At 40.1% G+C, this 23,777-nt stretch overlaps 1 protein-coding gene across 7 annotated transcripts in view; it reads left to right on the top strand.

Moving 5' to 3' along the window:
- The window catches only part of BICC1 (BicC family RNA binding protein 1), a 302,473-nt gene that overhangs the window by 34,293 nt on the left and 244,403 nt on the right, over positions 1 to 23,777 (top strand). The window contains exon 1 of one of the 7 annotated variants that reach the window (XM_067710913.1): positions 19,474 to 19,532. The exons of the other annotated variants lie outside the window; for them this stretch is intronic. The gene's annotated coding sequence lies outside the window, so the exon portion shown is untranslated. Of the gene's footprint in view, positions 1 to 19,473; positions 19,533 to 23,777 lie in introns of those variants that run through there. 7 annotated transcript variants of the gene reach the window in all.

The following is a 23,777-nucleotide window of genomic DNA, read 5'->3' as shown; positions in this document are numbered from 1 at the left end:
TTCCCGTTGCGGAGCACAGGCTCCGGACGCACAGGCTCAGCGGCCATGGCTCACGGGCACAGCCGCTCCGCAGCATGTGGGATCTTCCCGGACCGGGGCAAGAACCCGTGTCCCCTGCATCGGCAGGCAGACTCTCAACCACTGCGCCACCAGGGAAGCCCCCACTAATGTACTTTTTCTGTTCCAGGATCCTATCCACAATACCACGTTACGTTGTCACGTCTCCTTAGTCTCCTTTCGGCTGACAGTTTATCAGGCTTCCCTCGTTGTTGATGATTTTGACAGTTTTGAGGAGTACTGGTTAGGTATTTTGTAGAATGTCCCTCAGCTGGGGTTTGTCTGAGTTTTTTCTCATGGTTCGGCTGGGGTGATGAGTTCTGGGGAGGAAGACCAGAGAGGTGAAGTACCGTTCCCATCACATGCCATCCGTATGACCTGTCACTGTTGACACTAATCCTGATCACCTGGCTGACGTAGTATTTGTCAGGTTTCTCCTCTGTAATATTATCCTTTTAAACATTTCCCCTTTCCATACTGGATACTGGAAGGAAGCCCCAGTGTGCAGTCCACACTTCAGTAGGCACTTACGCTGCACCTCCCTGAGAGGGGAGAGCCCATATAATATTTTGGAATTCTTTCGCGTGGGTGATTGGTCTCTTCTCCCCCTTTTATTTCTTTATTCAATCATTTATTTATATCAGTATAGACCATGGATATTTATTTTATACTTTGGGGTAGAAGGCAATACTTGTTTATTTTGGTGCTCAGATTGTTCTAGTTTTGGCCATTGGGAGCTCTTTGACTTGGCTCCTGTGTCCCTTTCACATACCCCCATTGTTACGCCTTTTTTTTTTTTGAGCACTTTCTTACTTTCTAGCACTGCAAGATGGCTATGCTCATCTTTTATATTCCTTGGTCAGCCCTAGAACCAGCCATTTCTCTGAGGAGCGCTGGTTTCTTTTATTGGAGAATGATATTAGAAACCAAGATCTGGTGTGCTCATTGCCACTGAGCTGTGTTGCTTCTAGGCTCTCTCAGCTGACAGAGCAAGCAAGGAGCTCTATTGCGTATAGTAACCCGTATACACTCGTATTTATATATTTCTGTTGAAGCTCAGAACTGATAGCTCCAACTCTCATCTATTATCATATGGGTCATTGGAGCTTTTTTCCCTTGTTGGTAAACACCTGCTCCAACAATGAGAAATCTGGCTCTCAGGATCCACCATTCATTTATGTAATGGTTTAATTCCAGTATGCAGTATATAGTGGTTTCAGAATTGTTTACTAATACTGCCCCCCTCCGCTGTGAGAAATAATTTTATTAACAGAGCTTATGTGCAGTTCCTTCTGCCTTTACCCTTACACACTGCACTTATTTCTAAGGTCAGCATTTCCCTCTTCCCCCTTAAGTGAGTTTATTTCACACATTTGTTAGATTCCTTTGTCACAGTCTGCTTTCCATCCTGGGATTCTCCATCCTCATAAATAATTTAAAATTTGCATACATTAGGTTTTCTGTGTATGCTGTACAGTTTTTTTTTTTTTTTTTTTTTTAATGGTACGCGGGCCTCTCACTGTTGTGGCCTCTCCCGTTGCGGAGCACAGGCTCCGGATGCGTAGGCTCAGCGGCCATGGCTCACGGGCCCAGCCGCTCCGCGGCATGTGGGATCTTCCCGGACCGGGGCACGAACCCGTGTCCCCTGAATCGGCAGGCGGACTCTCAACCACTGCGCCACCAGGGAAGCCCTGATACACTTATTTAGCTGTTTTTCATCTGTTTCCTGATTCTTCACAAGAATTGAAGATCCACGAGAGCAGGACTTTGTTGTTGTTGCTGTTCACTGCTGTATGTCTTTCGCCTAGGACTTGCCTGGCACATAGTAAGATCTCAGTGATGTAGTGTAAACTAGAGGAATGAAATACGGGGTCTCAAATGTGTAACGTCTTTGAGCAACAGGTTATTGTACAAAGGTACAATAGAATTTGCTAAATGGCTAAACATTCTAACCATTTAAGCATTAAGCAGAACTTATAATTGGAAAAGTCTGCAGTCAGTATTTTCAAATGTTACTTTGATTTCTTAAATACACTATACTGAACTGAATTTATTCTTTGTGCTGTCTCACATAATATTTTGACCAGAAATCAAGAAATTGGGCTAAAGGCCTTTTTGTGAAATGACCTAACCAAGTGATCTTATAAAAGTTATAATTTCCCTGCGTCTCAGTGGACCACTAGTTTCAGTGACTAGATGATCTCATAAGATCCCATCAGTTCCTAAAGTTGTGACTGATAATGACCTCATTTCTTGTGGCATGTTATACTAGGTCTTTCCTCAAAATAATGTTCAAGTCTGTAGGACTTTTATCTCTAACAGCATGTGGCTTCAGTCGACCATATTTTAAATTACTATTAAAAAATATTCCCTATACATCTGCCTTTTGTTGCTAAGTGTTCTTATGTTTATATTTTTTCCCACTGAATTGTAGTTTTATCTTCTTTGTCATCCCCGTTAAATTGATTCCCACAGGGCTTGTCCGTCTCGCAGTCTGTCGGTAGGCTCTCCCAGCACTAGATACTAGATGTTGTGCTATAGGTGGAAGTTTCCTGAAGTTGTCCACATCCTAATCCCCAGAACCTGTGACTCTGTTACCATGACAAGGGAAAATTAGGGTTACAGGTGGAATTAAGTTTGTTAAACAGCTGACTTTGAAGTCGGGGGATTATGCTGGATTATCCAGGTGAGCCCATTGTAATCACAAAGGTGATAAGTGAAACAGGGAGACAGGAGAGTTAGAGGTACACGTGTGAGAAGAATGCAGTTGACCTTGATTGGCTTTAAAGATGGAGGGGACTTCGAGCCAAGGAATGTGTGTAGCCTCTAGAAGCTGGAAAAGGCAGAGAAACAGATTTTGCACTGGAGCTTCCAGAAAGAATGCAGCCCTGCCAACACCTTGATTCTAGCCTAGTAAAACTCATTTTGGACTTCTCGCCTTGAAAACTGTAAGATTATGAATTTGTGTTGTTTTAAGCCATTAAGTTTGTGGTAATTTGTTATAGCAGCAATAGGAAACTAATGAAAATACAGATGTCTAGTGCAGAGAGCACTGTGTAAATCAGTTTTAGAAATTAATCTGAAAACATTCATAAAATGTATCAAGACAAATAATTTTGGGAGTGGGGCCCCTATTTTTAGGTTTCTTTAATGAGCGTCATGAATTATAATACTCATTTTTAATGCTAAAACTTCTCATGTCATTTTCAAGGTTAGCTTTCTAGAAGTTTTGGCAGTAAAGTACAAAAATTATAAGAAATTTGAAGGTGTCAGTCTACTGGGTCTGGATGAGAGGGGGTTCAGTCCTCATGAGATAAGAGTTTTAGCTTCTTGGTTACCTACCAAGGTTTGAGAGGAATGCTGAGGAATGCTGAGGAATGCAAGGTCAGAGGAATGCTGACCTATAGAAGTTTAAAAAAAATTTTTTTATTTATGTATTTATTTGGCTGCACCGGGTCTTAGTTGCGGCATGCAAACTCTTAGTTGCGGCATGTGGGATCTAGTTCCCTGACCATGGATCGAACCCAGGCCCCCTGCACTGGAAGTGCAGAGTTTTAGCCACTGGACCACCAGGGAAGTTCCTGACCTATAGAATTAAAAACATTGAATAATTTGTATTTGAATTTGGACTACGTTGGATGGTTTAGAATAAGGGTTTTATTTTAAAAAATAACTAAAATTTATATTATGTGTATTTAAAAATAGCTAGTTTTAAAATGAATTCCATTTTCTCGACATTTGAGTGGACAGATTTCTTATCGAGTGGCAAATGGGAGGCAGGATTGATTGAATTCAGAGTTGCTAATCCCTTATAAGAAGCAGAATGAGCTATGAAGATTTGTTGAGGTCATAATAATTCCACAGTTAAGGAAAGCTGAGGTTCAGAGAGGGTAGTTTAAGGGATTAGCTCAAGTTAGCACACCTGGTTTATTTTAGAACCCTGAGCAGAACTTAAATCTCTGGGCTCTAAATCCACTCTCCTTTTTGCGTCTTGCTACACACAAATGTAAGGTGAGGGCTTCCCTGGTGGCGCAGTGGTTGAGAGTCCGCCTGCCGATGCAGGGGACATGGGTTTGTGCCCTGGTCCGGGAGGATCCCACATGCCGTGGAGCGGCTGGGACCGTGAGCCATGGCCGCTGAGCCTGCGCGTCCGGATCCTGTGCTCCGCAACGGGAGAGGCCACAACAGTGGAGGCCCGCGTACTGCGAAAAAAAAAAAAAGGTAAGGTGAAAATGAGAAAATTTTAAGCTCTTAAAGTTGAACTTAATTGTTTCAGTCAATTCTGAAGTTATATACTTTTTATAAAGAGACTGCAGTGTTCTCTTTTAAAATGCAGCAGCCATTATAAACATGTCAGACAGGCATTCTTATTTTTCAGGCATATTCTTATCATTCAGTTTCTGAATTTCCTCCTTTCGTTTGTTTTTTCTTGTGATGCAACCCTAAATAGCAGTAGTTTTGAAAGTATAAAGGAAGTATAAAGGAAGGGCCAAGAATCAGTTAAATGCTGATTTGTTTGCCAGGACAGCATATACAAGATAAGAATTACTTGTGCTTTGGACCCATGAAATATGAGTATTTGATATGCCAAAAACGAAGGACCTAATTTTTAAAGTTTAATATTAATGTTGGCTTAACTATGTGATTTTTAAAGTTGTTACATGAATTACATGTGGATTTTTTGCTTCTCCGACTTTGTTAGAATTATGTTTAATTTTGGTATAAATTCTGCTACATATACTTACATCTTTTTCTATAATGTATATTAATATACTCTTTTATTTCCTTATAAGCTTAATTCCATTATGTTTGTTTCTTTTTTGGCTTTGTGTCTGATCAAGAACATGGCTAAATGTGTAAACTCTGAATTCATTATTTTCAGCTGGCATGTTTGACCAGATTTTGTGATAGATACTTCAGAGTCCTTTCAAAGGTAAAGGAACAAATAATAACTAACTCACACAAAGTGGGGAAAGTAAAAATCGTTATTTTAGTTAAAATTGTTTAGATCTAGAATAATTACTTGGGGAAAAGTGCGTTTTTGAGATTTTTAAAAGCATATTTTTGTTTGAATTATCTTTAGATGGTGCAAACTTCTGAAACTTGGTATAATGCACTTTCTTGATTTCCGTTGTTGTGACAACTTCATGGATATCAGATTTCTATTTTATAGTTGAATGCAGTGGAGGCTGTTGGACTCTTTGAGGTGGTTGGCCCTAGGACATGAGCAGCATACTGAATACTGGAACTTGTGGCCCTAGATAGTTCACCTTTTTGATTAATTACTCCTTTGCAGCATTACTTTTGTGTCGTGTCTGAGAGAGAGTTGGTTAGAAAGTAGGACCTAGAGATTGTCATACTAAGTGAAGTAAGTCAGAGAAAGACAAATATATGATATCGCTTATATGTGGAATCTAAAAAAATGGTACAAATGAACTTATTTACAAAACAGAAATAGAGTCACAGATGTAGAAAACAAACTTATGGCTACCAGGGGGGAAAGGGTTGGGGGAGGGATAAATTGGGAGATTAGGATTGACATATACACACTACTATATATAAAATAGATAACTAATAAGCACAGGGAACTCTTCTCAATCCTCTGTAATGGCCTATATGGGAAAAGAATCTAAAAAATGAGTGGCTAGGGACTTCCCTGGCGGTCCAGTGGTTAAGACTCTGCGCTTCAAATGCAGGGGGTGCGGGTTCGGTCCCTGGTCGGGGTCTAGGATCCCCTATGCCGTGCGGCGTGGCCAAAAAAGAAAAAAAAAAAGAGTGGATGTATGTATACGTATAACTGATTCACTTTGCTGTACAGCAGAAACTAACACAACATTGTAAATCAATTATACTCCAATAAAAATAAAAAAAAAATTGTGTAGTAATCAGTGATCCTGGCAGGAGTTCTAGAAACATCAGTGTAAACGGGCACACTTTCTCTTGTGATCATCAAGCTCGAAAAAGGGAAGCTGAGGTCGAGGTAATGAGGTTCTCTGTATGTGGAGTCAGTTAATTTTCAGCGAGCCCATCAGCATTCTCATCTCTTCTCATGATAATGATTAGCAGCCCCTGGTAAGGGAAGTTTCAGTGTGTGCTTGTCAGTGGGGTCTCTCATGTGAAACTAAATGTTGGCCTGGCATCTCTGGAACTCAAACGATGGCCAAATGGGTTTGGCCTCTGTTAAACAGAGTTTTAATCATTAAATGGAAATAGATGAAGTCGGTGAACAAATACAGTGGCTTCAAAGCCCTGATTTTGGTTTCTAAATAGCCCCTAACTTTGCTTGGAGGAGAGTCAAGTGAAATATTTCACCACTGGTGAACCTGGTGTTATCACTAAAGAGAATTAGTTCTGTAGATGGTCCTTGTTTCTCTAAATGTGGTGTTCTACACTAAGGATGAGAACTGTTATTCCCAGTTAGGTAGCATTTGGATGGAGAAGTAATATTAAATTGTATGTTTTTAAAAATGTCTTCCATTTATTTGCTTAATTATGGTTATTTAGATAATTTATAAATTATAGGATGAGAAAGCCTAGTTGTAAGACTGTGGAACTTCTATTTAGATGTGTTGGGGGATGGTTAATACTATGACAAATTATTAACTTGGGATGGAAGTTATACCTCCAAGGTTGTGTTAAAAATGTGACTTTATTGTTGAATGGGAAGCCTTGATTCTAATTTTTACTGGCATGGGTATATGCATGCAAGTAGAAGAAGATTAATTTTACTCATTTGCAGCCTCTCAAATTCTGAAATTGCATTACTAATTCTAAAATGTTATAATAGGTCAATTTGGTCATGCATTGAAGCATTTCATGTAAGGAAAAAAATGTATATTAGAGTTACTGAAATTCTTGATGGGCCATAAATCCACTTAGCATAAAAGTCTGCAAATTGGTTAAGATATGAAAGGGAAAAGAAATTTATCAAGAAATACTACATACAGAATATTGTCATAGAGTTAAGTTAGCTTAATTTCAATTTGTCCTTAAAATTAATTTGTCCTTAAAATTAATTTGATTGATAGAGCACTTGATGTAAGAAGGCAGGAGCCTTGGGCTTTTTTCAGATCACTCTTTTTGATTGCTTTTGAGTTCTTTTTTAAAAAACAGCATTTGCAATATTATAAATATGTAAATATTGTTTGCTGCAGAATCAAGTAGTATGCTTGGAGTGGTTAAGAAAAAGACAATTTTTTTTTGTTTTGGATGGTCATTGCTTGAATATTTAGTCTCCTTTAATTTATTTAAATTCAACTCAGTAATTTTTATTTGTAGCTCCGTTATTAATATCACAAATACATTTGTTCAGGAAAGTGAATCAAACAAAAGATTGTACTTGAAACCTGCAGAAATATCCTACACCTGGCTGTGTTTGCAATTCCTTCGTGATCTTTCAGAGTTACTGCTGCTTCTGGGGCAGATGCCATGATTGCTCGTTTTGCTGGGCTGAACTCCATAACTTGGTATATGGCAGAGATTTGGAGATTTAGTGCAGATTCCCAAATATTAGTTGCCCTTGAATAGAAAGCATTGTTAGTGAGAGGATTCTTGAATTTTTTCCGTCTATCTTGAATATATGAATATTTGGGGATATAGATAAAATAATGAACTAACTAAAAAATTTAGTAAATTTGGTACTATCTACACATTTAAAGTACCATTATTACATAATAATTGAGCAGTATTCTAAGAAAAAAAAAATCTTAAATTACTAAATCTGCAGGTTTTAAAGGATAATGTTCCAGGAATCAAAGTCCAAAGGAGTCTCAATTTTTTTATGTTTGTTTCTTCTCAGTCATACTCAGTTTCCATTGTTTTTTTAAAAAAATATTATGTATTATCTTGCATTATTTTTTAATGTAACATTTTTAGTAATTTCTTCATATGGGGTGTATAGTAGCCAGAATAATAGCTTCCAAAAGTGTCCCTGTCCTTATTCCTGGACCCTGTGAGTGTTACCTTACATGACAGAAGGTTCGTCACAAATGTGATGAAGTTAAGGATCTTGAGATGGTGAGATCATCCTGGGTAATTACTTTTCTCCTGTTTGAAGAATTTCTTTTAACATTTCTTACCCTTGAATATTCTTATTTTGCCTTCATTTTTAAAGGTAGTGTCATTGGATAAATAATTATAGGTTGGCCATTTTTTTTTTCTTTCATTACTTTTAAGATAATGAAGATATTCCACTGTCTTCTGGCTTACTTTGTCTCCGGTGAGAAATTGGTGATCATCATTATCTTTGTTGCTCTGTAAATAATGTGTATTTTTTTTCTTTAGTTGTTTTAAAGATTTTCTCTTGAACGCTGGTCTTAAGCAATTTGATGTGTATGTCTGTGTTGTTTTATTCATGTGTCTTACTCTTGGAGTTCATTGAGCTTCTTAAATTTATGCATGTATAGTTTTCATTTGATTTAAAGAATTTTCAACCATTATTTCTTCAAATATTTTTTCTGTTCCTCCTCCTTTGGAGACTGCATTTACATCACATTAGACAGTTTGAAGTTGTTCCACTGATGCTCTGTTCATTTTTTTCCAGTATGTTTTTACCACTGTGGTTCCTTTTAGTCTCTATCACTTTAAATACACGAATCTTTTTTTTTTTTCTCCTGCAAATTGGTTAAGAGTATGAAGGAGAAAAGAAAGTTATCAAGAAATATTACTTATAGAATGCTGACATAGAGTTGGCAGTCTGTGACTATCTAATGTACTGTTTATCCCGTCCAATGCGTGTTTTACCCCAGACATTGTAGTTTTCATCTCTAGAAGTTCAGTTAGGATACCTTTGATATTTGATCTAATCAAATATCTAAGATATTTGAATATCTTAAAATTTTCAAGTTTTCCTTGAGTTTTTTGAACACATAGTAACCATTTTTTATGTCCTTTTGTGTTAATTCTAACATGTTAGTGCTAGTTCTGGGTCAGTTTTACTAATTGATTTATCTCCTTGTTGTGGATGGTATTTTCTTCTTTACATGCCTGGTAATTTCTGATTAGATGCCAGACATTGTGAATTTTATCTTGTTGGGTGCTGAATATTTTTGTATTCTTGAGCTTTGTTATGGGATGTAATTAAGTCACTTGGAAGGGGTTTGACCTTTTCATGTCCTGCTTTTAAGCTTTCTTAGGTAGAACCAGAGCAGCATTTACTATAATTTTACTGCCTACTGAGAGGTAAAACCCTTCTAAATACTCTACCTAATGTCCTGTTAGTTATGAGGTTTTCCACTCTGACTAGTGGGAGCAGAAGGAGCCCTTTCCAGCCTATGTGAGCTTTGGGGATTATTCCCTCTCGTCCTTTCAGGTAGTTCTTGAGTAGTTTCCTCACACACGTGGGTTGGTCAGCTGAAGACTCAAGGGGGGACCCCAGCACATCTCCAGAGTTCTCTGTCTTTGCAGCCTTCTCCTCTCTGGTACTCTGCTCTGCAAACTTCAGGCATCTTGGCCTCCTTGAACTCCTGGCTCCATCTTCTCAACTCAGGGAGAGCACCAGGCTCTGCCTGGCTCCCCATCCTTTGGGCCACAGTCTGAAAATTCTATCTAGGCAGTAAGCTTCCTATGGTTACCTTGCTTGTTTCCTGTCTTTCAGGAATCACTGTCCTTTGTTGCTCAATGTCCAGTGTTTTTAAAACCATTGTTTAAAATGTTTTGTCCACTTTTGAGTTAAAATTGTGTGGATAAATCCGGTCCCTCTTTCTCTTGCCTGTGAGATCTTAATCATCTCCAAGCAACATTCATAGGATCGCCTTGTTGTTCTTGTTGACTTCATAATGCATCTTGTTCAATAAAAACACCCAGACTTTTATTATTTTACTTAGGGCTTGATATGTCTTTATATATTTAGGATGATTGATGATGATTTATCAGAAGGTGTATAAAATACAGTAGGAATCTTCAGAGTTCAGTCTTAATCCTGAAATACATTAAACTTCAAGTTCTAAACAACTTACAAAACTGAAAAATGGTAGCACACTTATTCACTTTTTGTGTTTTTCTTTAAAAACTTTAATATTGGAGTGCAGCCATTACATGGGTGGTATGTAACTGTTTTCTGGAATACATGAAAATTTAAATTCAGAAACAATGGAGTGTTTCCTTTGGTGTCTATTAGTGACAGCAAACACATAATTTTCTTTGGATTGCATTTTTATGTGTGATAAAATTTTTAGTGATGTGATGAAGTTATTGAAATTTCTTGGAAAACAGTTGCCAACATTTTTCCTAATGTTTGCTATAAGAAACAGGTTGCGTATTTGAACACCTAAATGCATTTATTTAATTACTAGTAGAGTCCTATTCCACATTTTATTACATACAACTTTTGCTTTTGGCTTTCAAATAGAAAAAATAAAAGCTGTGTGCTATTTTGTGATAGCAATGTGATCAAAGTTTGAGGTGACTGAAAGCTGACTTATTTTAATCTGATTTCACGTAAAAATCTCTTTCTTTTAGCTTTACACTTTTGTTGTATATCTAATAATTTTGGGTCATTTTCAGTCTTTTTCCCTTTCTCTTTGTGGGCTGTTAAAAAAAAAACAAAATGGTTTTGAAGCAAAGTCTTTCGCAAAGTGCTTTGCTCTCAGTTATTGTTTATTTGCCATGGCTCTAAATCAAGTCCATAAATGAGAAAATGGTTTTTGGCTCCCTGAGTGAGGCCAGAAGTGCCGATTGCTGCATTTGAACTCCTGGGGCTCTCTTGGGGTTTGCAGGCGGCAGGCACTTTATATTGATCATCTCAAAAGCATTGGGAGCACATGCAACAATGTTACAGATGAGGGACCTGATCCTCAGTGAGGTCACAGGAAGCTGTCCCTCAAGTCACCCCACTAACAAAGGGCTGACTCTTTGGACTCCATAGCACCCATGACATTATGCTGTCTTCCAACCCAACCCCTTGGACTGGTAGAGGCAACTATTGGCTGTTCTAGTGCCCTTGTCCATTGTCACAGAGGTCACTGTACCCTCATCCAGGATGCAATCAATTGCAGTCTGTCAATTACAGTCTTGAACTGTCTGTAGGGAATTTTTACCCTTTATAAAAAATGGGCTATAATAACCGTTTTCTATGACTTTAGAAAATGTGGCTGTGCATGGCTCTGGCTGTTGAAGTACTTTTAGGAATAATTAAAAATTATCTATGAAATGACAAATTTCGTGTATAATTTTGTCCTTTCCATTTTAAATATCAGTAGTATCAGCAGAAAAGGGGACTAGGAAAGAAGGAACTATTTAAGAATCTGGGTGCCGGCCATTTCTGACACCCTCTTCTTTTTCATTCTTGTCTGATTTACCTATGTAGAATTTTCGCCTCATTTTATTATAAAAGCCAAATCTTTCCAACACTTTTCAGAGTTACTGATTCATCTCTTTGGTATAATATGAATATTCCGTTTATATATTCTTGAGTTAGAAGGTGACATAACTTGCAAATCGATAGAAATATGCACTTTAAATTTAGGATTTTATTGGCCCTTAGGTGGCATTTCAGCAGATAGGTGCATGTGAAGGACCTCTGTTATGTCTGTTATGTCCCCGACTCTAGGGACACAGTGTAAACGGGACAGACCTGGGCTCTCATCTCCAAGGGCTTGCCGTCAGGGATTGCAGGAGTCTGGGAACCTTGAACAGTTGCTGAGTGAAGCCTCTTTTCCTCCTGACCTCAGGGGAGCTGGTCAGTTACGTGGTTTGAAAAGCCCTGCCTCTGTACACCATGTCCGTTGGGGGTTTGAGAAAGAGAACAAGCCTCTGAGTGAGAAAGCAGACTACCCCCCATCCTCACTGTAGCTGGAAAATACTGTCGCCCACTCCAAATTACCTGCCTTCGGAGGATAGCACTAAATTCTAATGGAAAGAAAAAATACTTCAGCAGGGACCCTTTGTCATGTCAATATTGTGTAGATCTCTCTTTGGTTTGGTTGTAAAGCTGATTAATATTCTGAAAGTCCTTGCGAAATCTGTGGTTGCTTCTTTGACTAATCTATCAAAGGAAGGGGGAGATGGTGTTTTTAAAACGAAGTGTTGCTGTGTAATGCTGGTCCAGGTAAGTATCCAGGGCAAAGCTTGATTCTTCTCTTGCCTGCCTTTTAAATTTTTCTCCTTTTCCTGTTTTTCTTCCGTTTCCTCTCTCTTTTTCCCCCCATAAAGCAGGAGGAATGAGAAATGCATGAAAAATATGCTGTTTAAATTTCCCATCTATGAATGGAGAAGTGTGCATATATGAATGAAATTTCAATGAGTAAAAATGTAGAGTATTGCTTTTATTATCTTTTGGGGGTGTGAACATACTAATGCTAAGCTTACCTGTGTTGCCCTTCTTTGGATCATAACTATCGATTGATTTTCTGATTTAAACACATAAAACTGTTAACTATTGTGTGTATATGTGTACCTAAGTCTGATTTTAACCATATTAAAATGCATTAAAAATCTGTAAATCGTCAGTGATTAAAGTACTAATTCCAGGATATCCATTTCCCTACAGCTGAGAGGGTCAATTAATAATCAGAATGTTGCTTCGTAACATTATAGAACAGATCTTTAATTAATAAATAAAATAGTTAACAAACAAATGTGGGGACTTCCCTGGCGCTCCAGTGGTTAAGACTTCGCCTTCCAGTGCAGGGGGTGCGGGTTCCATCCCTGGTCGGGGAGCTAAGATCCCACATGCCTTGCGGCCAGAAAAACAAAACATAAAACAGAAGCAATACTACAACAAATTCAATGAAGACTTAAAAATAAATGCGGGCTTATAGCCGAAAGGTGTATTCTAATTTAATTGAATATTTCCAGGGAACTGAAGCCTATACTTTTAACTACCAAATCATTAAAAATTATATTTCAGCATATATTTTTCGGGTTGAAATGATAATGTGTGTTCATTATAGAAAAAGTTAAAAAGGAAGGGGACGAAAAAAAAGTACCCCTATTTTTAACTCTTCAGCAATACTTTTTAGTGGTAAACACTGTTAATCCTTGGTTTATCTTTACATCTTTACATGTTTTTTCTTTGACTATATACATAGGCTTATGCATTTTAAAAATCAGTATCAGGGCTTCCCTGGTGGCGCAGTGGTTGGGAGTCCGCCTGCTGATGCAGGGGACACTGGTTCGTGTCCCGGTCCGGGAAGATCCCACATGTTGCGGAGCGGCTGGGCCCGTGAGCCATGGCTGCTGAGCCTGCGTGTCCGGAGCCTGTGCTCTGCAATGGGAGAGGCCACAACAGTGAGAGGCCTGCGTACCGCAAAAAAAAAAAAAAAAAAAATCAGTATCAGATTGAGCATATTGTAAAACATTTAAAAGTTTAAGTGCTTCTAAAATTCTTCATACACTTTTCTGCCTTCTTGAATACACTAACTTTCTTGGTTTTTTTAAGATTACGGTTTTGTACTGTAGCAAGTCTGCATTTTATTTGTATGGTTCCTGTTCCAGTGTTAATATATATCCTGAAGTTAGGACCCTAAAATGTCCTCCATTCTTCTACATTGTGGTGCACCGTGCTGTGACATCGTTGAGCAGGTAACTAAGCTTTTTAGGAATTTTGTTAAGAGTCAGTAAGATTCAGAGAGAGGACTTAAAGAATAAAGAGTAGAATCTTTTGCTGAGATTCATGGTTTTATTTCCATCAGTCTCCTTATGGGAGGCTGATTAATGGCTCCCCCAAAGACATCCATGTCCTAATCCCCAAGTGTGTGAATATATTACCATATATGGCAGAGGGACTGTGCAGATGTGATTAAATTAAGGACCTTGAGCTGGGGAGATTGTCCTGGATTATCCAGTGGGTCCTGTGTAGTCATCAGGGTCCTTATAAGAAGAAAGGTCATAGTAACAGAGAAGGAGATGGGAGGATAGAAGCAGAGGTTGAAATGATATGCTTTGAAGATGAAGGAAGAGGCTGTGAGCCAGGGAATGTGGTGGATGGCCTCTAGTAACTGGAAAAGACAAGGGAATAATTCTCCCTAGAGCCTCCGGAAGGAACGCAGCCTGGCCAACGCTGTGATTTTAGCCTGTAAGACTCATTTAGGATTTCTGACCTCTGGAACATCTAGATGATAAATCTGTGTTGTTTTAAACCACTGAGTTTGTGGTCATTTGTTACAGCAGCCTTAGGAAACTATTGATAATATATCCCCCAAACGGTGAGGTTTTTGGAGGGCAGAACTGTGTCTCTTACATTTTAAAATCCAATACAGAATACAGCGCATGCTAACTGAAGGTACAAACGAAGGAAGGAATGAACGAATAAGTAAATGAATACTGACTTCAACAATAGAATTTTTAAACTTATAGTCTAGGGATTGTCAAAATTGACTGGAATGAAATCTTGAGGTAGTAGATTTAAAAAAATAGCCTTCCCTAAATAAATTTTGAGGAATTACTCACAGGTATCTGTTAATTCGTTACAACTCAGTTGTGCTCAGGGATAAATTCCCTACTTAATTAAACAGTGCTTATGAGTTTTACAAAGCCCTTGCAGCACAACAAGTGAAACAGTTTTTTTTTTTTTAATTAATTAATTTATTTTTGGCTGCGTTGGGTCCTCGTTGCTGCGCACGGGCTTTCTCTAGTTGTGGTGAGCAGGGGCTACTCTTCATTGCGGTGCGTGGGTTTCTCATTGCGGTGGCTTCTCTTGTTGCGGAGCACGGGCTCTAGGCACGCAGGCTCAGTAGTTGTGGCTCATGGGTTCTAGAGTGCAGGCTCAGTAGTTGTGGTGCACGGGCTTAGTTGCTCCGCGGCATGTGGGATCTTCCCGGCCCAGGGCTCGAACCCGTGTCCCCTGTATTGGCAGGCGGATTCTTAACCACTGCGCCATGAGGGAAGTCCGTGAAACACTTTTTTCAGGGGAGAAAGTCATCTTAATAATGAATCTTCTCAAGTCTTACCAGGAAGTGGCCAGGGACATCGAGAACGGAACTTACCTTCTCATTGCCAGCTGGTGCAGAATCACTATCAATAGCTTTAGCCTGAAGATGAAGCCCAAGACAGTCTCCTATTTCATAGGTCATTTGAATTAGCTAAGCAAAAAGTTCTGTGTCTGTAGTAACCATCCATGCCCGTGAGATTCTGGCTGCCTAGAGAAGTAATGAACGGGCGACAGTGCCATCTTGACATGGCCATTCTTCCTGGCAGTCACATACCGTGCTGCCTCTGCTTGCTTTGTTGGGAGATAACCCTTTCCAGTCCGTGTATTTATGAGCAAGGCACTTCCTTGGAGCCTGTGTGTTTTCTTCTGTTACTCAGTTTCAGAAGTTTGCTTACCTGGTGCTTAAGTCTGTGGCCAACGAGAAGTGGCACATTAGAAGCTTGGAGAAGGGATACTTAGGCCAGCTGCTCTGACATCATCAGCATGAAACACAGTTGAGAACCTGATGGAAGAATAATAAAAAGGTGTAAAAACTGATAGTTGTCTGGGGCTGCTGCCACTCACATCTCTGGAGGCTGTGTAGCATTGTCATTCATGTTCATGGTGATGACCTGGATTAGACCATGTCTCCTGTGCCTTGAAAGATGTGGAAAAAGTGTTTAACATGTTCATAGAACACGTTCTATACTCAATGGTTAACTTAAATTTTGTTGTAGTTCTTTTGCTCAAGAGTATAACCTTTAGTGTTCTATGCTGACTCATTCCCTAGAAATGCCATAAAGCTGAAGTTTTAGTACAGATCTCATGAGTCAGCCTTTACCATAAGCCCTCAAAAATAATTTGAACTTGGGAATTCCCTGGCGGTCCAGTTGTTAAGACTCCCCCCTTCCACTGCACGGGGCACGGGTTCGATCCCTGGTTGGGGAACTAAGATCCCGCATGCTGAGTGGCATGGCCAGAAAAAAAAAAACAAACTGAACTCTTTTCTCCCTTTAGGAGAGCTGTGAAGAGAAGGAAAAGTGATTTGTCGTTTCTTAAAAGAGAATATATATAATCTCTATAAAATATATATAATATATAAAAAATATATGTATTTCCTTTTCCTCCCCCCGTAATTGGCTTATTTGACTTTGATGCTTCAGTATTTGACTGTTTTTTTTAAATTTACTTTTTTAAGCTCCTGCTCAGTGCTATAACCAGAGTTGTATAGCCAACTAGGACCTAAGACAGCCACTGGCAGTGGTAGATAGATAAACTAATGGATTGTTTATAGTAGCATTTTTCAAGTTCTTAGTGTCCAAGGATCCCCTGACCACCTGTGCCTGGAGAGGTGCTGAAGGCTGCCCAGGGGAGGAGTTAACATCATCTGATTCTGAAGTGAGCTTCTTAAGAACATTCAGGCAGAGGCACCTTTTAGCATAAAGGCTTGGGTGTTAGAAAGAGTATGGTCTCCTCGGAGAATACTGAGAGGTGTAATGTGATCAAAATACTGCAGGGAGGAAATCTGGGGCAAAAAAAGAGAGAAAAGTTCAGTCTTCTTTCCTGGAGTGGGAATTTTGCAGCCAATGACATTCTAATCCCAACTTTCTGGCCATGTGAGTTTCGGTAATGTACCCCATTCTCTACCTTGGTTTCCTCATCTGCACAATTAATGGTGCTAATAGTGTCGCTCTCTAGGAGAGCTTTCATAAGGAGTAGCAGAGAAGATATAGAAGCCTCTAGGACACTTCCTGGAATTAAGTCCTCTACATGGGATATCCCTCTCTTTCTTCAATCACCTCAGGACCTCAGGCAACCATCTCTGGTACCTTCAGCTGGCCAGACCAGACTGGCAGGTGCCAAACAGAGCCCCAGACTTCTATGGGAAAAGTCTTGCTTGGGAATGCCCTTGCATAAGCAACGTTTGGTTTGTTCCCTTCAAAGAGTTCCCCTTGAGAGCATCACACCGTAAACCTGGGTCAAATTTGTTCCAAGGCCTTCTAAATCTCATTCTGTATCACATAGCACTTATTTAAATGTTCCAGCGGGTTATCTCTTAACCCCAAAGTTTAAACTGAGAAATCCTTCTGGCAAGGATGAAAGGAAAGGAAGAAGAGTTGCTGGCCAGCAAAAACAGAATAGAAAAGAAACTTGTGCAGAGATCGCCCACATCAGCACCCCACATCCACTTCAAGGAGGCAGGAGGTTTCTCAATCCCCAAAATCCAGCCAGGGATTTTTTTAGGTAAGGGTTGGTCTTTTTTGTTGGTTTGTTTTTTATGATTTATTTATTTTATTTATTTTTGGCTGCGTTGGGTCTTTGTTGCTGCGTGCAGCCTTTTTAGTTGCGGCGAGTGGGGGCTACTGTTTTTTTTTTTTTTTTTTTTTTGCGGTACGCGGGCCTGTCCCGTTGCAGAGCACAGGCTCCGGACGTGCAGGCTCAGCAGCCACGGCTCACGGGCCTAGCCTCTCCGCGGAACGTGGGATCTTCCCTGACCAGGGCACGAACACGTGTCCCCTGCATCGGCAGGCGGACTCTCAACCACTGCGCCACCAGGGAAGCCCTGGGGCTACTCTTTGTTGTGGTGCACGAGTTTCTCATTGCGGTGGCTTCTCTTGTTGTGGAGCATGGGCTTCAGTAGATGCGGCGCGTGGGCTCAGTTGTTATGGCTCGTGGGCTCTAGAGTGCAGGCTCGGTAGTTGCGGTGCACGGGCTTCGTTGCTCCGCAGCATGTGGGATCTTCCCGGACCAGGGCTTGAACCCGTGTACCCTGCGTTGGCAGGTGGATTCTTAACCACTGCACCACCAGGAAGTCCTAAGGGTTGGGCTTGGACTTCTTTATATTCTTTCCTACTCCTGGTGCTCCGTCCCCTTCTCCCCGCCTCCCTGGCCCTCTCTCAGCTCAGTGGATTATCATAAAAGGGAGAGGTAGGAATCACATCTGATTACCTTTTGTCAGAACTACATGACAGTACCGGGCCTTCCTAAAGAAGGGGAGTTTCACCCCAGAGCTGCTGGTCTGTGGGCTCACCAAGCAGTGAGAGGCAGAGACTGCTCAGGTTGCCCCTGTTTTTTTGTGTTCCTACGGAAGGATTTTTGCAAAAAGATGAGTCAAGACATTGCACTTCTTAGGTTATGCTTAAGAATTCTCCGTTTGGGCTTTAACGTTTTTTTTTTTTTCCTTCTCCAAAAAGCACAGGTAGGCAAATAAACCTGGATGGGCTTGGTAAAAGAGCAGTACAAGTGCTCTTTTAACTTGCAAACAAGTGTTTTTCAAGTTACACTGAAAGAGGAAGAGAGCACCTCAAGTGAGTTAGGTGTAGAATCCAGCTGATAAAGAGTTTATATAGCCAGTGGCATTTGTTTGGAGATGTTGTAGCTCAGCATTTGTCTACACAGTTTCCTGGAGGTTCTCCAGTCTCAAACCTCTTTAATTACACAGTATTGCATTCTCCTTCTCGTTGCTCTTCCCCTCAGCACCGGGAACAAGTGTCCATGTCATAACATTTAAACGTCTTGAGGGCTCTATACTGCAATTGGAATGGAATGTCAGGAATTTTTCTTGGGGGAGTATTTATTTTTTTATGAGTATCCTTCAAACCTGTAGCCTTGGGAATTATAACTGAAGATGATTTCTTTTTTTTTTTTTTTTTTGAAGATGATTTCTTGATCCACTGCAGTAATGAGTAAAGAAGCCACATGACTGCTTAGCTCGAGAGCAATGATAAGATGAATGTTTATGTGTTTGTTGGTTCTGGGAAGCTCAAAGCGCCTTCGTAGGAAAATTTAGTTAAAAACAATAGTCGCAGCGTCTAGTTCTGATGGCAGAGGAGAGAAATTATCTTTGGCTAAGGTTATCCTCTATCTTGCCTTGTAACATTGAAATGCATGCTGGAGTGTGATGCCACGCATGTGCTTTTCCTGGCTTGCTGCTCTTGTAAGTTTGGCCCTGGTAGACTTAAAGGTTCTCCAAGTTGGCCAACCCTCATGATGAACTCCTTGAACGTGATAGGCTGGGGGCGATGGTGGGAGCAGCCAGGATAATTGGAGCTATGATTCTGGTGTTGAAAGAGGATGAAGTGGAGCTTTTCCGAACAGATGCAGAGTGACTTACTGCAATTGATCCCATCTTTGTAGGCTTCTTTTCAAACTTTTGAACTGCTTCTTTCTTTGGCTTTGCGTGTTTATCTTTCCTTTAACTTTCTAGCCATACTAGATTTGAGCCAGCAGAACTTAGAATTCGTGCCTCATTTGTGCAAATACAGTTTGGAAACTTAAGGTTAGGAAAGTTATGTGTCAATAGAAAATTTAACTTAAACCATAACTGTGTGTGTATTTCCCAGACCTGAACCCATTTAACCTGGAATCACTAAGCCAACTGGTAATTGAGCATGGACCCAGCTTAAAGAGAAACAAATGGGTAGTAACTGTAGTTTCGGTCAGACTCTTCCAGATGCTCTTGCTTTATGTGAATCATAAAGAAGGATCTGAATCACCTTTGTTTGTGAAATGTTTCATGACACCATTTCCGTTTGGGGTTTGTAAAAATACTGCTGCCGACTTTTTTTTTGTTCTTCTTGCATAGGAAGATTTCCTAGACTCTGGCCGTTTTCAGTACCCAGCAAAGGTATCCACTTCACCAGTTTCTCATTGCTTTTACCTTCATCTGTCATGTCTTTGTATCCAGGACATTCTAGATTTGTTTGTAAGCAGTACATTAAACAATTTGAATTGTGAATCTGACTTCCCAGGTTTTCTTGTTTTTAAATTTCTTCTTCATAGACTGAAAGTTTTTAGGAAGGCACGCTGGTTAGCTCTGAGTGGAGTAATGAGAATTCAGAGACTTGCATAATTTTATTGGAAGGAACCTTTGTCTTTCCACTGGGTCTATCAAAGGACCTAGCTAGTGAAAATGCTTAATTAAAAACTTGTTGAATAGAACTGATACGGCCAAGCAGTCCATTATTTTTATAGATGGTCTTGATGGAGGCCAGATTTATGGAGATTACCTAGAGGCAAGAATATATGACTGCTGTGGGATTTTATTATTAACCTAATATGAAAACGTTATTTGTCAATTTGAACAAATTTCATTAAAAATAATGTTATAATTTTTAATATATGCATAAAACTGAAAAGCACAAAAAGTCACCCTTAAACATTTATATCTCATATCTGTATCTGTAGATAGATATTTAGTATATATATTTATATTTAAAGATGTAGAGAAAACTAGAGGGACAGTATGTCAAAAAAGATTATCTCTGGTGTTGGGAAGTACAAGAATAAACTGCAGAGGAAGAAAACACCATGCTGTACATAGCTGCTCCCCCCGCCCCCCGCCGCGTTTTGGGAGGAGAGGAAGATAAAATATGGTGAATGTTTTGATAGCATGTTTTCCTGTTATGTTGTGGTGTTCCATCCTATGGATGTTTGGTTTGTTTTGGTTATTTGGGGGGTGAGAGAGAAGATTTGGTGCTTACTCTTAATAATTCTTCATCAGGATTAATGGAAGGAAGCCCAAGGAGATAATTCACACCTGACTTTGGATTCTGTATTGTCTGAAGTTTTACCTCAAGCAAAATGACAACACAACACCTGGGTGTGGCTTGAATTTTGGAAACTGTATTTTCCCTTCTCGGCTCCCTCCCGCTCTTACGATACTTTCTCTTTTCCCTTCCCTGCTTCCTGCAGTTGTAGGTGGGGCTGTCTTAGTGATCGTTTCGTGATGCCCTGAGCTGATTGCCTTCCCATCTTCTCTGGCATTGGGTCCAGTTTATAGCATTTTTATAAGGTGTAGCTCAGTGTTGGCATGTGAAAGTAGTCAATGGATGTTAGTTCTGTTCACTACTTTTCTTGCAAGAAGATGTAGCTAGATTGCTCATCAAAAGGTAACTAGACTCTGCATTTCAGTCATTGAAAAATCATATCTAGCCTTTGTCATTACTGAGGAGACTGGCTTTGTAAGGCGGAATGTCCTTGCAGCTTTTGAGCCCGTCTAGGTAGTTCTTAGCAGTTAGATGATAGAGCTGGGCAAGAAGGACTAAGCATTTCTGAGGCCCCAATGGCCTGAAAGAGGTTTTGCTAACACTTCTAAACTAATTGGATGGTTTGTAATTTTTCGGTTCTTTTTTGAAGGTATTCATAACCTAACAGATAGCATAGGTGAGGGCTGTAGGTTTCCTCTTCAACAGCCTTACTGCCAGGTAATGGGTAACTACTAAAAAAATTTTTACAAGGAATTCTGCCTCACGTGCAAGTCCTTATTCATGAGCAGGGCCCAGTAATGCTATTTCATAAGCTCAGTGAAGTCCTAGCTCTCTGTCCTTCTGGCACTCCTACAGTCCTTGTGTGAGACGTTCCTTGAGCCAGAAGGGAAGTTGTGCAAGCAGCATGACTGACTTCTGGTCAACCCTTAACACTGGAAACCCTGAGCTGAGAGTCCTGATCCAGAGGGGTTGGACCACTGGACTTTCTCAGTTCACGTGCCCTGTTTGGTCAAGGGTTGGAATACCCTACAGTCTTTGTAGTCAGTCCACATGTTAAAAACATCACTATTTTACCCATGAAAATAATTTTTAACGTTCATTTTGCTAACTAACAAAGGCTTTGGTATTTATGAAAGAGAAGGAAAGATTCAGACACCTACTGGCTGACCCTGGAGTGTGTCCTTCTGAGTGGAGGCTTTCAGATGCTAAGGAAACACACCTGGAGTGTTCTCAGCTGGAGTAATCAACCATTCCTGGGGTGTGGGTCAGAAACAGCTGATATGCATTTGTCACATGAGCTGTGCTGAAGTATTTAAAATATAATTACAGACAACACATTAGGAGGATGTTTTGTGATTATTCTTTTATGTGAGAACCAGGTTGGGAGATGCATTTGGACACAAAAAAACTGAAATATAAGGAACATTTTTGTGGTTGATGGGAAAAATTGGAAACACATTTGATGTTAAGATGGGCTGGGAAAACCTGGACACATGGTTGCCAGAGAACAGGCCCTTTCAGTGCTTTTTTCCTGGGCAGAGGCAACTTGGAAGTGAGATACAAACACAGAATGCAGTCTAATAAACTTCTTCTTTACATAAAATAGAAATGCTTACTGAAGCAAGGTATACTTATAAATACAAAGTTGATTTTATGTATGGATTACATATTAAAGTGTACACAGCCCTTTCACCTTCAGCAACAGTTTTTAAAACATTTGGTCTCGTGACCCTTTTACATTTAAAAAATTATTTGAGGACCTCAAAAGAGATGTCATTTGTGTGGGTTATAGCTGTTGATACTGACTGTATTAGAAATTTAACATCGCGGGACTTCCCTGGTGGTCCAGTGGTAAAGCATCCACCTTAAAATGCAGAGGACGTGGGTTCGATCCCAGGTCAGGGAACTAAGATCCTACATGCCGCGGGGCAACTAAGCCCGCGTGCCACAGCTAGTGAGCTCATGTGCCTCAACGAGAAAGCCCGTGTGCCGCAAACTGCAGAACCCACGCGCCCTGGAACCCGTGCGCCACAACTACAGAGCCCACGCACCCCAGAGCCTGCGTGCTACAACTAGAGAGAAGCCCGTGCGCCACAACGAAAGATCCCGCATGTCTCAATGAAGATCCCGCATGTCTCAATGAAGATCCCGCAACTAAGACCCGATGCAGTCAAAAATAAATAAAAAATCTTTAAGAAAAAGAAAGAAATTAACATTGAGAAATTTTAATGTATTTATCAGTACATAGAGTTTAAATGTAAATTCTATGTTTACACAGAGTTTAACAGTTTATCAGAGTTTAAACATAACTCCAAACCCGTTGCATGTTAATAAAAAAATTTTTTTCATGAGAAATTCTGTCTTTTCCAAAACAAGACTTGCAGTGAGAAAGTGAGTGACATTTATATATATATATATATATATATATATTTAAATTATTTTGTTTTATTTCATTTGGCTGCGTTGGGTCTTCGTTGCTGCACGCTGGTTTTCTCTAGTTGCGGTGAGTGGGGGCTACTCTTCCTTGTGGTGCAGCAGCCTCTCATTGCAGTGGCTTCTCTTGTTGTGGCGCATGGGCTCTAGGCACATGGGCGTCAGCATTTGCAGCACGTTGGCTCAGTAGTTGTGGCTCCCGGGCTCTAGAGCACAGGCTCAGTAGTTGTGGCACACGGGCTTAGTTGCTCCGCAGCATGGGGGATCTTTCGGGACCAGGGCTCGAACCCGTGTCTACTGCATTGGCAGGCGGATTCTTAACCACTGCGCCACCAGGGAAACCCTGTTTTATATTTTTGCAGATCTCGGTAGTATCTCATGTACTGGGAAACAGCTGGATTCTAATGCCTGCTGTACTGGAAAATAGTAGTATTATGAAAATAGTTTTGATCTCTCAGAGCTCCCACCCCCACTGCCCTTAGAAAGGATATCAAAGATCCCCAAGGGTCCTGACAACACTTTGAGAACTTCTGCTCCAAAGTTTCAATAAGTGCCCTCCCAACCACGACTTGATTTGGTTGGTCCTGATGCTCTCCCTGAGGCATCAGTTATAGCTCCATTTTATAGTGGAGGAAAACTGAGGTTCCTGCAGACCTACCCTTGAGTATGCAGCATTGTGAAAGTTTCTCCGCTGCTAGTGCAGCCAATTTTTACTTTTATTTTTTTTGGACATATAGTTGATTTACAGTATTGTGTTAATTTCTGTTGTACAGCAAAGTGACTCAGTTATATATATATACATTCTTTTTCATGTTCTTTTCCATTATGGGTTTATTGCAGGATATTGAATATAGTTCCCTGTGCTATACACTGAGACCTTGTTGTTTATCCTTTCTATATATAGTAGTTTGCATCTGCTAGCCCCAAACTCCCAATCCATTCCTCTCCCA

Source organism: Pseudorca crassidens, chromosome 16 (assembly GCF_039906515.1).
Source record: "Pseudorca crassidens isolate mPseCra1 chromosome 16, mPseCra1.hap1, whole genome shotgun sequence".
Taxonomy (NCBI): domain Eukaryota; kingdom Metazoa; phylum Chordata; class Mammalia; order Artiodactyla; family Delphinidae; genus Pseudorca; species Pseudorca crassidens.
This window is presented reverse-complemented; position numbering and strand designations above follow the sequence as displayed.